Here is a 15,010-nt window from a genome sequence, read left to right on the forward strand (position 1 = left end):
GAGATAACGATCAACGAAGACAAATTTTATTCCACTCTGTCCCAAAAATGTCTCACGATCCGGAAATGGCGGGTTCCTCGGATCATCTGAAGCAACTTCTTCCTTTGCAAAAGTTTTCTCCGAGGCACCGTTAACGAGTTATTGACGAAAAACAGTTACCAATAAGAATCGAGTACGGCTGCGCACGAAGCCCAGTTCCGCTCATTGGCTCGACCGCCTCGCGCCAGCTGAGCCGGGATTCGACCGCCTCGACTGCCTCGACCGCCTCGACCGCTGGCGCCGTTGGCTCGGCCGCCTCGCGCCGGGTGAGCTGGGGTTCGACCGCTCGACCGCTGGCGCCGTTGGCTCGGCCACCTCGCGGCAGCTGATCTCGCCTCTCATTGATCACTGTTTTTCGTTAATAACTCGTTAACGGTGCCTCGGAGAAAATTGTTGTAAAGGAAAAAGTTGCTTCAAATGACCCGAGGATCCCGCCACTTTCGGATTGCGAGACATTTTTGGGACACCCTGTATAAATACGTAGAACAAATATGTTAAATATGTAAAGCTCACGGATCTGCATATAATGTACGAACCAGACCTCCTGGGTCTGTTTCGACGCGTATAAGACAATGGTATTTGTCGCCGATTGAAAAATCGCGGGACGCAACAGCGTTGCATAATACTCGAAGGTCTCGGCAGAAGGTCCGCGAAGAAAATCCAATTCCTTTATACCCACCCGGAACACCTATAGCGAGGCTCGCGAACGCAAACGAGTGATCGCAGAAGACACACGCCCACGCGCTTTGTCGAAAGATCGCCATGAGAATGCCGAGATGCACGACGAATCCGCGCGGACGCTATTCACCGTTCGTAATGTGGGAAATTATGATTTTTAACGGGAACGCGTAGAGAAAGAGAAATCGAGAAAGAGAGAGAGAGAGAGAGAGAGAGAGAGAGAGAGAGAGAGTGAGAGCGAGAGAGGGAGGGAGATACGTGGAATCGTTACGCGGCCCAACAATGCGTTTCCATTTCACGCATTTCTGCATTTGGCGGAGGAGTTTCCGCGATCGCATCGTTTTACGATCGAAATAACTCGCGCCGGGCCCCGGTAGATGATGCATATCAAGCGGGGACGCGAGGGCCCCGGGTAACAATGCGTTTCTGTCCCGGCGGGATCTGATTAAGGAAATTTACGCTGATCGTCGTCATTTCACGGGGTGCCTGTGTCGCAACGTCGAAGCAGTTTTATTGTTCGTTTGTTCCACTTCGCGAATAGATACGCCACGTCCAGCCCGGTTGACTAATCAATTCTGCGTACTGAATTCAATGGAATATGTTGCTTCGTTGTGCCGGCTCATATGGCAGGGAGAACCGTGGAACTGGAATGTTGGAATTCGAGGCTCGGAGATTAGGGACACGGGCAATTGAGATTACCAAATGGTAGCGCGACAAATGGGAGCGCGGGATACTTGTATGCGCCAAGTTCTGGAATTGCAGAGGCGGACGTGAAAACCGCGGAATCCCGAGGAACAAACGTTTCGGATCGTCGTAATTTTGGGACATAGAATTTGGAACTCTACTATAGAAATTTTAGACCGTGGAAATTAGAATTTAGAAAGGAGGAAAACTATAGAGCAAACAATTAATAATTGGGATTTAGAACGCGAGCAGAGTCGCGTCGGTTGAACTACATTTTAATTCAATTTCACGATTTAATATTGCATTATATTTCGATTATATGGTAATTCAACTATGTTTTAATTCGATTACATAATTCAAACCTTTCGGATAATCGAATTGCTAATTATTTTAATCGCGAGTGTAATTAATATAACCATGTAATTGAAATACAATGCAGTTGAAATAACATGTAATGAAAATACGATGTAAATGAAATGCGATGTAACTGAGGTACAATATCATTTGATACAGTATAAGTATCTTCTCCTAATTAATTTATTACTTTTTAATCGTACTCCAATTGCAATTACGAATTGCATTATAATTTAATTCAACGGAGAGCTGGATCACGAATCAAAGCGTGATCGAATTACAATGTAATTGGATCATGTGTGATTATAATTACTCGAGTAATTCGGTTTTAATTCTGCAAAACTCCGAAGGTGTACGATAAGTTTAGAACTTAGAATTCGATATGCGAAAACGTGGGTAAAAAATTTCGATCGCGTAGCGTAAAATAGCGAAACGTCGAAAAATTTGAATGAACGGATGTAGGAAGTCGTGAGACGTGGGAGTCCTCTGCGCAACGCATGCTAATTCGATCGGCGTGTCGTGTTTCGAGAACAGTATTTCACGGAAACGGCAGATCTTAACAGAGCCCAGAATTCGCCAGCATCTCGTTCGTTTCGTCGCGATTACAAGCACTTACGGCAGGCCTAATTGAGTATTCCCATACGGGTGCATAATAGATTGATATCTCGGGCATAAGAATTTTCACACACTTTCTTCTCGTTATGCAACGCGCGTAACAGGCCTCTTAAGTGGTCCGCCGGACTCATTTATGGCTCTATTATCACGGCCCGATAAGCATATACCGCGGAGATAACGAACCGCGTTTTACATAAATTCATGAACTCGTACCACCGCGGGTTTCACGCTCGAACGTGTATACTTTCGCGAATCCTCCATCGAAATGTCCTTTATATCCGCCAGTCCCCCTTAATTACGAGTATGCGCGCGAGAAATTTAACGATTCGGATTCCTTTTCATCCGCGATCGTGAAAAACGAAGGAAACGAAGAAGCGCTAGAATTATGCGGGAAGTTCTTACGATCGGCCGCGCAGAGGCGAGCCTCTTAATGACGGGTTTTGTGCAAATGCTCGTATTCCCCGCAGCAGACAGCTCGCACACAATGTTGCAGGAGTTTCGTATCGGATATCTCGCGGTATATTACTCTAACCTCCCATTCTCGGATTGCGAGACACTTTTGGGACACCCTGTATACATACGCGGGATTCTGGCGAGTTAAGTGTGTAATTGGTTCGTCGAGGTTTTCGTTACTCGAGTCACGTCTGATCCGCGTCTGATCTGTAATCAATCGCGCGAACATAATTCTTTCGAGCGGGATTCGATTCGACCTCATCGAATTCGGATGCTCCTCGATGAAATTCGTGTTACAGGACGATTGGTTTTGCAATAGCTATTTTTGAAATGCTCTCAAATATTTATCCGATCATTCACGCATCGATTCGTGGACTAATTTATGCCCAATAGAACCGTATTTTGTTGACGTTGCTGACGCACGGTTGACAAACTGCGTCGTTTTATTCAATCTACAAAAATGTGAAACGAATGTTGCAATTTTATTTAGCTTTAGAATTCGTTTCAAAGATTTGAAATCACTCTCTGCACAGTTTCGTAGACACACGAAAAAGACGCAATTATTGTTTCTACTCTTTTTTAATACCGGAAGAAGAAAATAGTGAAATTTTTTCAAGAGCTGTTTTCACTTTTTTTAAACCGCGTATCAACATACAAACAGATACGGCTGCACTAATTGTGCTATTTTGCACTAATTGTGCAAAAAGTATTCGAACACCTTCTAAAACGCGATAACTTTTTACGTGTTAAATTTCAAAAGTCAGAAAAACGAGAATTATTGTTCATCTTCCTTGTCGTTCCAAGAAATAGCAAAATTAAGGAAAAGGAATTGTAGTCCAGTTTTCGAAAAGTTATTGCGTTTTAAACGGTGTTCGACTACTTTTCGCCAAGGATAGTACATATCTCGTTTGGTAAACTGTTCTCCGTCAAGCTCTTTGATCCTAACATCTTCGTACACTCGAATCTCTATTAACCCTTAACGGTCCAATGTGCCGCCATACACGCGGCAGAAATCAGTAAAACCGTAAAATCTGGTAGGAAACATTTCGATGAAAATATATCAACGAAGTTTTATTTAAAAACTGAACACCTCTCCTCTATATCTGATACAAAAATTTTCAGTAAAAAATTTCTCTTCGTCTGAAAAACAATCTAAACTTGGCAGTGTGTAAACTGGAGATAAATAGTTTTGGTCCCCCAAGGGTTAAACCGCGAGAACGCGTGTCGCGAATTTTCAAGGTTCAATCCGCGCTCCAGTTTCCACATCAACGAAGTCGTCGTAGCGTACGCACGCCGCAGCTGATTCGATACTTCCGAGTCTCTAAGGAGGAAAATCGCGGCAATTTCATCGAAATTCCACTGACGTGGAATCCCGATGCAAAAGGAGCATCGGAGGCTCGTCCTCGACCCGATTTAATCCCCCGGCGGATAATGGACGCGCGGTCGTCATAAATAGCCGGGGGATCGCGACACCTCGAGGATCGCCGGTTTCCACGTTCCTCTGGGCGATTAACAATTATAATTATCCCCGCGAGATTATACGGGAGGACGTTGGAAACGATCCCGAGCTCTCTCGCATGGTCTCGCCGGCGCGGCTCGGCGGGAGAAGGCGTTCGCGCCAGGCGGTTGCAACCAATTTGCGTACTTCTATAAATGCAGGTACCGGTGGTGGCTTGTACCGGCGGTCCGAGTAGCCGGCTAAATGTTCCTAGGCGTCCAGTACCCGGGTGTATTCCGTACTATACATAATGCATGAGCCGGTGCCCGGTTGCTGCGCCTCTTCCTCGTTCTCGTGAATCGCGCGCTCGCTCGCGCGAGCGAGCGAGCGAGGGAGCGAAAGAACGAACGAACAAGCGAGCGACCGAGCCTCCATTTTACCTCGCGCGAACACCCGATTCGCTAATTAAGAAGCGGTCGGATTTATCTAGCAACGATTACGTCGCATAACGCGGCGGATGCGCGATCTATACCGCCACCGCATTGTTTTCACTCTGTACAGGGTGTCCCAAGATTATGGTACTTCCGGGAAATGAGAGATTCCTGAGGTGATTCGAAGTAACTTTTTCCTTAGCGAAAATGCGATCCGCGGCTTCGTTTACGAGTTATCGACGAAGAACGGTGACCAATGAGAGGCGAGATCAGTTGGCGCGAGATGGCCGAGCCAATCAGCTGAACCGGGCTTCGAGTACTCGTTGACTGTGCCACCACGCGTCGACCGAGCTGGCCTCTCATTGGTCAGTGTTTTTCGTTGATAACTCGTAAACGAAGCCGCGGATCGCATTTTCGCTAAGGAAAAAGTTACTTCGAATCACCTCAGGAATCTCTCATTTCCCGGAAGTACTATAATTTTGGGCAGCCTGTATAGTCCATACTGCACGAACGAGGAATTAACCCTTTCAAACCGAGTTCTTTTCTAATTAGTCGCTTTTCAACTCGAAATCGATAATACTAAGCTGCGGATAGTTACGTGTCGATGTTGGAAGCTGTGCAACGATTTTGAAAATTGGGACGTACAGTGATTAAAAATAGCATGTCCATTGACATCGATGTTTCAGCACTCGAATAAATGTAAGCACACGATAAGTATAATTTTTCTTTTTACTCCAAGAACTTGTTACCTTCGAAAATGTTCTAATTATCGTAACTGACAAGATAATGGTACGGCAAGTGGTTGAAACGGCTTCAAAACGGCGTAACTTTTTTTTAAACTGGAAAAGAGAAACTAATTTTACGTTGACTAAAAATTGCAGACACGTGAGATTTCTCTCAATAACACACGCACAGGTTCCCTTCTTTCTCTCGATCTTCCTTTTACAGCTCGTTCGCATTCTGTTCTCGACGTATCGTGACTCTTTCGTACTTCTACGCACACATATACCTCTCTCTCTGGTAAGGATACCTAATAATTGTTAATACAATATAAGAATATATAATAATCGCTAACTGCTACCACGGTACGTATTTCGCGGATAATAGGGCTGCATTGTGCCGGTTGCGCCTCGTTTAGCCGTGAAAATACCGGAAAGCATACGTGGAAGGGCCAGGGTGCAAGCAGCGCGTAATTAGCCTAACTCGGTACGCTCTTTCGCGTAATAACCCGCCGCACAGCCTCGAATTATTGCGCGAATCGGAATGTTTAATGAGCCTTTCCGTATAGCCTGACTCTATCTTCGGATATCTAGCGAAGGTGCACCGCTGCATCCCCGTACAGAACGTTTCTGCGTCCTGTTATTGCTAAAGTGTTCAATTTCCAGATACGAATGGAATGGCACGATAATTAGAACGCGGACGAGGGTGTAATTGCCGGTTTCTGTAAGCCATAATTAAAGCTCGCGGAGTCGGTAAGCGATAGTCGCGATTTCTTAATCAAGGATTTTATGAGTTCGAAAACGATAATAGGATCTTGAATGCTGTTATTTTAACCCTTCGAGAACGATGAACAATCGTTGATTCTTTTTTTTCTGTACGATCCTTGCTGTTACAATATCGATGCACCTGTGACCATAATCTCGTGGTTGTTTTGGACATTTCGATACTTTTCACAACTGCAGCAGTTACAACGTTTTAGACGGTGTTCGCGTGTATTTATCGCCCACTGTATCTTGACGATCTCAAAAATTACCCATAATAATGCTTGAAACTGTGTAATAAATTTTGAATATTTTTGTCGGAGCCGACACAGTGTACCGGTGTCGTCCACGAACGGTTAATATTTTACACGGCGAAGGCTCGAAAAGGCTGAGAAAGCGCACGTGTGGTATATTTTAGTAGACATTCCGTTCGTTGATGAATTATGAAGATCCGGAGTTTCTGTATTTTACAAATTTGGGGATAAGGGTCTAAAGATCTGCGAACCAGCTTCACGTGGTTTTCCTCGCCACGGGACGCAGGAAGTGAAAGCATGGCAGACCCTTGTGGCAGCAATAAATTAGACCCTTCCCGATGCTGCGCCGTAAGTCAAGGGTCTGTCCTGCGAATGCGACGCAGGGTGCAGTCAGTTCTTTGTAGGATCGTCATCGGCAACGAACGTTCGACGCAAGTTACATACCAGAGCTCTGGATCTTGTGTAGTTAATTTCTGTAATTTATTTTTCATCGACTTTTTTCTGATATTCCCGGTTTATATGGGCGTGATTGAACCATGTATATCAACAAATTTTGGCGAGTTCTGAAGTTGTTTTATTAATTGAATATCACAAAATTTATAACACATTTATAACGGTCAACGGCCATATCACGTTGCAAAGAACCGATTCTCATCCGATCATCGAAGTTAAACAGCGTTGAGCGTGGTTAGTACTTAGAAGGGTGACTGCTTTGGAATACCACGTGCTGTTGGTTCTATTTTTTTTCATTTATTTCTATAATCAACATTAATAAAATCAGACAACTGTCCTCCTTACAAAATTTTTGTGTGACGCAACAAAAACATATGATGTAATAAGTGGCGATGTATATTATTTACTCGTTAGTTTTACGAACAATTGCGGGTGGAGATAGTAATCAGATGTTTCTCAGACACAAGTGGAAATCTTTTCTTGGGAATTATAAATTATCTGCGCATGTCCTCAACGACCAAATCGCATGTTGCGGTTATTGCTAAATTCATTGCTTCTATTTGTGGTTCACCACGAGAGATATGTGCGGGAAGACAAGAAAACATAATTGTCACACGTTTCTTTCGTCAACGGCCATATCACACTGCAAAAAAAACCGATTCTCGTTCGATCATCGAAGTTAAACAGCGTAGAGCGTGGTTAGTACTTAGAAGGGTGACTGCTTTGGAACACCACGTGCTGTTGGCTCTTTTTTTATTTATTTCCGTTATATAAATTAATAAAATCAGACAACTTTTCTCCCTATAATATTTTTTTTTAACGCAGGAAGAACATATTCTGTAGTAAATGGCAATGTATATTATTATTTACTCATTAGTTTTAAGAACGATTGCGGGAGAAGATGGTATTCAGACATTCCTCGGACACAAGTGGAAATCTTTTCTTGAGACCCATGAATCACCTGCGACTGTCTTCAGTGACCAAAGAGCATGTTCTCGTTATTGTTAGATTCATTGCTCGTATTTGTGACTTACCACGAGAGATATGTGTTGGAAGAGGAGAAAACGCAATTGTTGTTACTCTTACGTCGTCAACGGCCATATCACGCTGCAAAAAACCGATTCTCGTCCGATCATCGAAGTTAAACAGCGTTGAGCGTGGTTAGTACTTAGATGGGTGACCGCTTGGGAACACCACGTGCTGTTGGCACTTTTTTTTTATTTATTTCCGCTATCTAAATTAATGAAATAAAATAACTGTTCTCCCTACAAAATTGTTCCGTGACGCAGCAAACGCGTATGATGTAATAAATAACAATGTATATTATTTACTCATTAGTTTTACGAACAATTGCGCGTGAAGATGGTAATCAGACGTTTCTCGGACACAAGTGGAAATGTTTCCTTGAGAATTATAAATTATCTGCGGATGTCCTCAATGACAACAAAACCGCGTGTTCTGGTTACACCACGAGGGATATGTGCGGGAAGACAAGAAAACGTAATTGTTAGACGTTTCTCTCGTCAACGGCCATATCACGTTGCAAAGAACCGATTCTCGTCCGATCATCGAAGTTAAACTGCGTTGAGCGTGGTCAGTACTTGGATGGGTGACCGCCTGGGAACACCACGTGCTGTTGACTCTCCCTTTTTTTTTATTTCATTATCAAAATTAACAAGACCGATCGTTTTTATTATTATTGCGAAAACAACAACACAATTTTTACATTTCATGTAACTATCATTGCTGTATCTATAGGAAGTTTTCAATCTTAATAAGTTTACTTAGTACTGATGTTCATAATGGAAACGATACAGTCCCATAGGTCCCGATCGTAGGTACCAATTGTTGGTGTCATAAAACCATGTAAAATACGACTTCAAAACTTCTGTTCTCAGTCTTAACAATAAACGCACCGTATCTCTGTCGCTTATTGTAACGAGACACCGGAGTTCATACTTCGTCGAAACGGTATACATACAACAATTCGGTATGAAGTTATTACGTTCATTACGAACATTATATACGCCATTACCATTACCAGTATATTATTCCGAGGCCAACCTACGGAGTGTGGTTCTATTACGTGATTCCATACAGGGTAGTTCACAGGTTTCCGCGCAAAGAAAAACTGCGTCGCTCGCCAGCTCGGAGGCATGAAGCGCCGTCAATTGAGAAGTCGTGGAAATGATTTAACAATCCGGTAGTGAGCTAGCTATCCTAGGTGATAGACAACGCCTACCAGCTCGCCGGGCCCTAGCAGCAGGTGTCGCGATCCGACTCGACAATGATTAACTGCTGATAATGACGCGATTAAGAGCGAATGGATGCAACGTGATGCAGCCAACGGCACCTATTCCGCGGAACTTCTCGCCCCGCGAGCAAGATAAATTTTCCCGGGGCGGCTAATGGCGTTTCTTGCCAGCGAATCCGGCGTTCTCGCTCGCGATGATCCGCGAACCACTATAAGCCATCACCGCCGCGAAAAGAAACGCGCATAAATATGCATGCATCCGCCGGGTGGCTCTTGTAACACCGTCCCCCTCCGGTTTTTGTTAATACGCGAACCTTAAAAATTCCCGCGAGCAACTTCTCCCCCCTCGCACAGCGAAACGAACCGTGTTACCGATATATCACGGGTTATGACGCGACACGATCGTAAATCCGCCGTGTCGACGGGAACCTGCCGCGGGATTTCGAATTTCGAATATACATAGTTGCATTCCGCTTTATCGGAACGGCGACGATCGGTGCTTCTCGTTTCGGTGACGTTATTATTGCTGGATGCGTTTTTTTCGTATTTTTATCGGCGAATGTAGAATTTAAAATTTCTTGTACGGTTTCTAGACCCTTTGTGTGTACCAGAAATAATAAGAAATAAATTATACAGCAATTATACAAAGATTATACATTCTACATTAAATATTTGATCATTTCTAACACTTCTTCGCTACACTGCGAATTCTTATGCAAATCTCCATACAACGTATCGAGAATAATTTATTCTTATTATAATTAATTCTTATAATAATATAATCTTATATTATTCTTACTCGGAGCTTTTTTTTTTGCTCTGAAAATTAATCACCTTGTAGATCATATGCACCTTTCTGCACACTAAATTAATCCACTCCAATTTTCCACTACAAGTCAATTCTTTTCTAAATCAACTTAACCATCCTGCAGATTTTGTTTATCCTTTTGCGAATCGAATTTTCACGTTTTTGCAAATAAAACTAACCCTTTCACGGATCAAACTTGGCCGTATTTCATTCAGTTTTTAAATTTGATACGCATTTTTATACTTATTTATAAAACAATACAAATTTCACTGCAAATAACGATTTTTCTTCAACCCCTTAACGCACAGTTTTTTTGAAAAAAAAACCGGCCAAGAAAATCAATTTCTTAAAATGTAAATTTAATACGAATTTTATAAGCTTTACGCGAGCTACGAAATGATGAATTTAGAGTGCAAGAAGGTGAATACGATTCATTTCGACTGCAAAACCATTCGCATTAGGTCACAGATCCTTCGCAGCCCGAAGCAATTTCCTCCAGAATATAAACACAATGGCAACATCGCCAACGATACTTCCTAGCCGAGGTTCCGCAGCGTATTTCGCTAATCGGCGAACGCAGGCAGGCGCGCAAAAAACCGCGGTTTGTCAACGGATCCCGTCGCGCCCGCGGCTCGCACAATCCCCGGCGGGGACCGTAAACGTTTCCTCTCCGCGCGAGAGCGTGAATTCGCGCGAATCCGCGCGCAGTTATCACCACGAAACCGCGGAGCGTTAAGCAATCCCGGGTTCCGCGGTTTCCAACTCAATCCGTGGCGATCGCGACAAAGGTAGCCGCGAGAAACAGTCGTGTCCGCGTTATCGAGTCGTCAGCGCTCAAAGGGCCACCGCGATATGTAAATAGAGATCCGCGGTTTCCCGGCGCAACGCGGCCCCGTGGCGCGGGTGCATCGGCTACACGTTGCCCGGATAAGGTTCCACCGGTGTTCTCCTGGCCGGCGAGGTCGCCGGGGGCCACGCTATCGCGCGAATCCGTGCATCGCAGCGTCCAGCTCCAAGAATTTCCAGAGAAGCTCTCTCCGCTCGTATGCATATGCATGCACCGCGCGGTGCACCGAGCGGGCCGCTGCGTGCACGGCGACGCCGGTAGACGTCGGATAGGAAATAACTGCCAATTAGCGGCAGCAACCAACAACGGAGGAAACCCGAGTACCGGGCCGCCTCGGCTCGACAAACCTGTGACTCACTTTTCATTGTGCGCGCACCCAAGTCTCGGCGGTGACGTTGGGTACGCTGTTGGAAACCGTTGTAACGTCGGTTTCGGGTTTTGGGACACTCGATCGAATATCTTCGGAACCGTTGTCGGTACCAAAAAATGTTTCGAATGAAAGTTGAATGGTTTTAGGAGGCACGTGATCTGATATCGGTAAGAAGTTTTTAGGTGGATGCGTGGAGGACACGCGAAAGTCAACTTTATTTTTTTCTATGGAATCGTACATTTTTTAGCAGACTGTTCGATTCAGTTTGTTATTCTCTTCGTGAAAATACTGAGGCATTTATTGCGAAATATCGTTGGTTTGGAAGCAATTATTAAGAATTGTGATAATTCACGTAAATCTCTCTTAATCATGTCGTTAAATTAAAGGCATTGTTCGCAGCAAATATACAACTAGTATCTGTTAATAACAGCTTTTTGATAAGAACAAACTAATGGTGTACGTACATGATTTTATTCTATTAATATAATACCAAATGTTGTATTAAAATTTTGTTCTCATTTTTTGTCATGTTATTGTGATTATCGTTGAAATAAATGAAACCGACGGTACACTCCGGTCAACCTCGGTAATTTGAAGCTCCACCCTATCTGATTTTGATCTTAAACGATGTAATCCCGCCGCCGTAGTGTGATTCACAGCGAAGTTGCTAAGAACAGCAACTCGGGTACGAATCGATAAAAAGCCGACGCCTTTCTGAATATCGCCTCGAGGATTTTGCGGCAGTAGGTGTATACCACGATCTATACTTACCGGCAGTCTAATTACTATTATCGCACCTTCGGCGTTCTCGCGAGTTAGCGAGAAGGAAGCGTGCGTTACACGATAATGACTAATGAAATTAGTAGGTACAGATTAGGCACATCGCGAACGCGTTAGCCGCGCCAAATTGTTTTCGCATCTTTCGATAGTGTCGCACACCTGTATGTGACGCAATAACGTTATAATACCAGCTACGGTATTATTATAACGGCTCGCGTAACAGTTCAACCGTAAACGTATTTTTAGATCGGCGCAATTTCCGCCGTCATTACCGCAAGCTGAATAATTAAATCCAGGTTGTCATGTATTCTTTCTTCACCGGCGAAACAGGTTTCTTACATTTCCACGCGTCACAACACACAAATGATAGTTGACTTGACGCGCTGTAACCAACACGTTAAAACTGTCGCGAGCCAACAGAAGTTCAGGCTTGCATAACAATCTCATAAATTCTGAAAACGAGACTCCCGGCCGGGCGACGCGTGTTTATGCAAAGTTACACTTTTATCGATATCAGGAGAAACTGGTATCGCATAAAGTGCAGTTTTCTTCGTGATCACAATTTTATCGCAACTGTCCCCCTCGGTATAGGTCACTAAATATTCTTTGGACAACTTCGACGTTACATTCGACAACCATCGCGGAAATTAAATCATGCGTATACCTCTGTTTAAATTAAATTGTTGCTTGACGGCCGATGTGGCGCATTGCACCGTTGACAATTATTTATCAGGTTTACATTATAATATTTATATACACCGTATATAAATTGTATCGTATATAAATAATTGCCGATAATTGAGCAATTAAGTGAACGATTAATTATATTTTATTATTATATTTTATATTAATGAAATTTAATTATTATTATATATATAATAATTAAGATAATAATAATAATATAAAATATAATTATCGGCAATTAAATAAAATAAATTCCTGTTACATTAGGAACAACAGAAAGACCGATCAGTCTGAATAAATAATGCAGTTGTGAAAATGCGCTCGGAGGATTAATAAAGCAAAAAACTTGGAAAAATATTAAACGGCCTTTTTGTAGCAACGCGAACAGATGGACCACCCTTTATAACTGTCTCAGGGCCCGGAATTCCCTCGGAACAAACAAAAAGAACACGCCGGAGGCCGAAAACCCCATAGATCGACCGAAAGTTTACTCCCAGCGGCGCGGAAACCAGGGCAACCCAAATAATCATTGCAATATCGTCCGGTTTATTTGTACTAATGATCTGCCGCAATTCGAGGGCCGGCTACGTAATGCATCGTTGCATGTCGCGACCACCCTCCCTCTGAGAATCGACGCAGCTGTTTGAACGGAACTGCTGGGAAATGCGAGGGAAAGTCCGACGACGGTTCGAGCCGCTCGCGAACCAGCCAGCTAACTAAAAGAGGACACGCGCGGTTGCGTTGCCAGATGCGTGGAAAATTCGAATGATAGAGGGTGATACCGGAACGGAACGGAACGGAACGGGAACTCTCGGGAGCGAGCCTCGCGCGGTTCGTGATCCACGGTGATAAAGTTCGCCGCGGCAGATGGCATCGCGTGACCCAGGCCCATTTTTCTCCCATCGATACGTTATACCCGCGGGCCCCTCCTCCACTCCAGTTTCTACTTATTTTCAATCGTTAAACCGCGTGTAATTTGTGTCGCGGTTAATCGACCGGCTGTCCGGGTTCCCGACAATAATTAAATCCAGTTGGCGTAATTAACCCCACCGGGAAGCAAAGAGTGATTCGAGGTGTCCGGCCGCGAGGGGTCAATGCAATTTCGGCTGTGCCGGAACCCCGGGTAATTATGCTCTCCGCGTCCGCCGCAATTAAGACGAAGCAACGAAGCCCGACCAACGACGCGCGAATCGCGTCGGAATTTTTGTCAATGCGAATCGGAGTCTTCTTGGAGATGCTAGAGAATGTTAGCGTTGTCTATGTTTTTCGAAGGTGATCCGTTCGTTGCATCATAATTGCGGGCATTCGAATTCGTGGCAACAATACCGACACGGAGTCTGTCGGACTGTCAGACTGAAGGCATATTGTTTATAAAATGAATATGATATTAATTTTTGCGTAGAAATGACATATAACATGTTTCGAAAATTTTGATTGCAAAATCTTTCATTGTTACGTACAGGAAACTTAAATTTATGTTAACAATTAAACTTAACCCCTCGACATACAAATAAAACGAAATTTGATGCGTCCGAAAACTATTATTTAATTTGCCTCGACCGAACACTTACGTGCAAGCTGAGAAAGAGAATGTTTTGTTTTGAAATTTGGATTACCGATTCGCGGATGCAACTTTGTTACTGGTACTGTCGAGGAGGTGGGAGGGTGGGGCATCGCGAATACTGTAAACAAAGCAGAATCGACGCACGAGTGAAGCAACTGTATAATAATATACTGCGTGGCCTCCGCCGAAAACAACTCTTGACGAATTCATTGTATGTCAAGGGGTTAACCCGAGAAAGATAACCTACGTCGCAGAGGCGCCTGCGAAATAAACAACTGACTGCACCGTGGATGACGCAAAGACTGGAAGCACCCACTTTGCCAAGGCATGTGCGAAGCAACATTGAAAATATTCTTCCAAAATCTGCTGTACAGGCTTCCACAGATGATGAAGAAGAACCCTCAGCCAAAAAAAGGCGTTTTTGCAGTCTTTGCACGTCTAAAAAGAAAAGAATGTCAAAGATGACCTGTGCCAAATGCAAAAAGACAGTTTGTGGTGAACACAAGAAAGACTTTTGTCATGACTGTCTCTAAAGAAATTTTTTATAATATTATAGTTCTTTTTACACTGATTATATTATAGTCTACTAGTTTGTAAGGATAAAACACTATTTTTTGTGATATTTTACGGGATTTGTTCCCATAAACCGAAGACTGTTGATTTTTGTTAATTTTTCATAGAGGTCTAGTGATTTAAGTTTAAAATTACTTAAAATATAAAAAAATATAATATAAATGCATTTTACTTTTACAATAATGCCAAACCTTTAAAATGACTAGATTAACTTAAATAAATATCCATTGTTAGTATAAAATTGACGCCT

General features: G+C 43.4%; 2 protein-coding genes, 2 non-coding genes and 2 pseudogenes across 4 annotated transcripts in view; 5 read left to right on the plus strand and 1 right to left on the minus strand.

Moving 5' to 3' along the window:
- The window catches only part of LOC117228880 (uncharacterized), a 204,310-nt gene that overhangs the window by 170,844 nt on the left and 18,456 nt on the right, over nt 1-15,010 (minus strand). The window lies entirely within an intron of this gene.
- The window catches only part of LOC117228881 (L-lactate dehydrogenase), a 356,327-nt gene that overhangs the window by 80,494 nt on the left and 260,823 nt on the right, over nt 1-15,010 (plus strand). The gene's annotated exons all lie outside the window — the stretch shown is intronic.
- LOC117229068 (5S ribosomal RNA) lies at nt 7,044-7,163 on the plus strand (annotated as a pseudogene).
- LOC117229065 (5S ribosomal RNA) lies at nt 7,506-7,627 on the plus strand (annotated as a pseudogene).
- Nucleotides 7,970-8,089, plus strand: LOC117229061 (5S ribosomal RNA). The gene has a single exon (XR_004492458.2). It is a non-coding gene; the product is annotated as a 5S ribosomal RNA (ribosomal RNA).
- LOC117229060 (5S ribosomal RNA) lies at nt 8,403-8,522 on the plus strand. Its single transcript, XR_004492457.1, has one exon. It is a non-coding gene; the product is annotated as a 5S ribosomal RNA (ribosomal RNA).

This window comes from Megalopta genalis, chromosome 1, assembly GCF_051020955.1.
Source record: "Megalopta genalis isolate 19385.01 chromosome 1, iyMegGena1_principal, whole genome shotgun sequence".
Classification (NCBI taxonomy): Eukaryota; Metazoa; Arthropoda; class Insecta; order Hymenoptera; family Halictidae; genus Megalopta; species Megalopta genalis.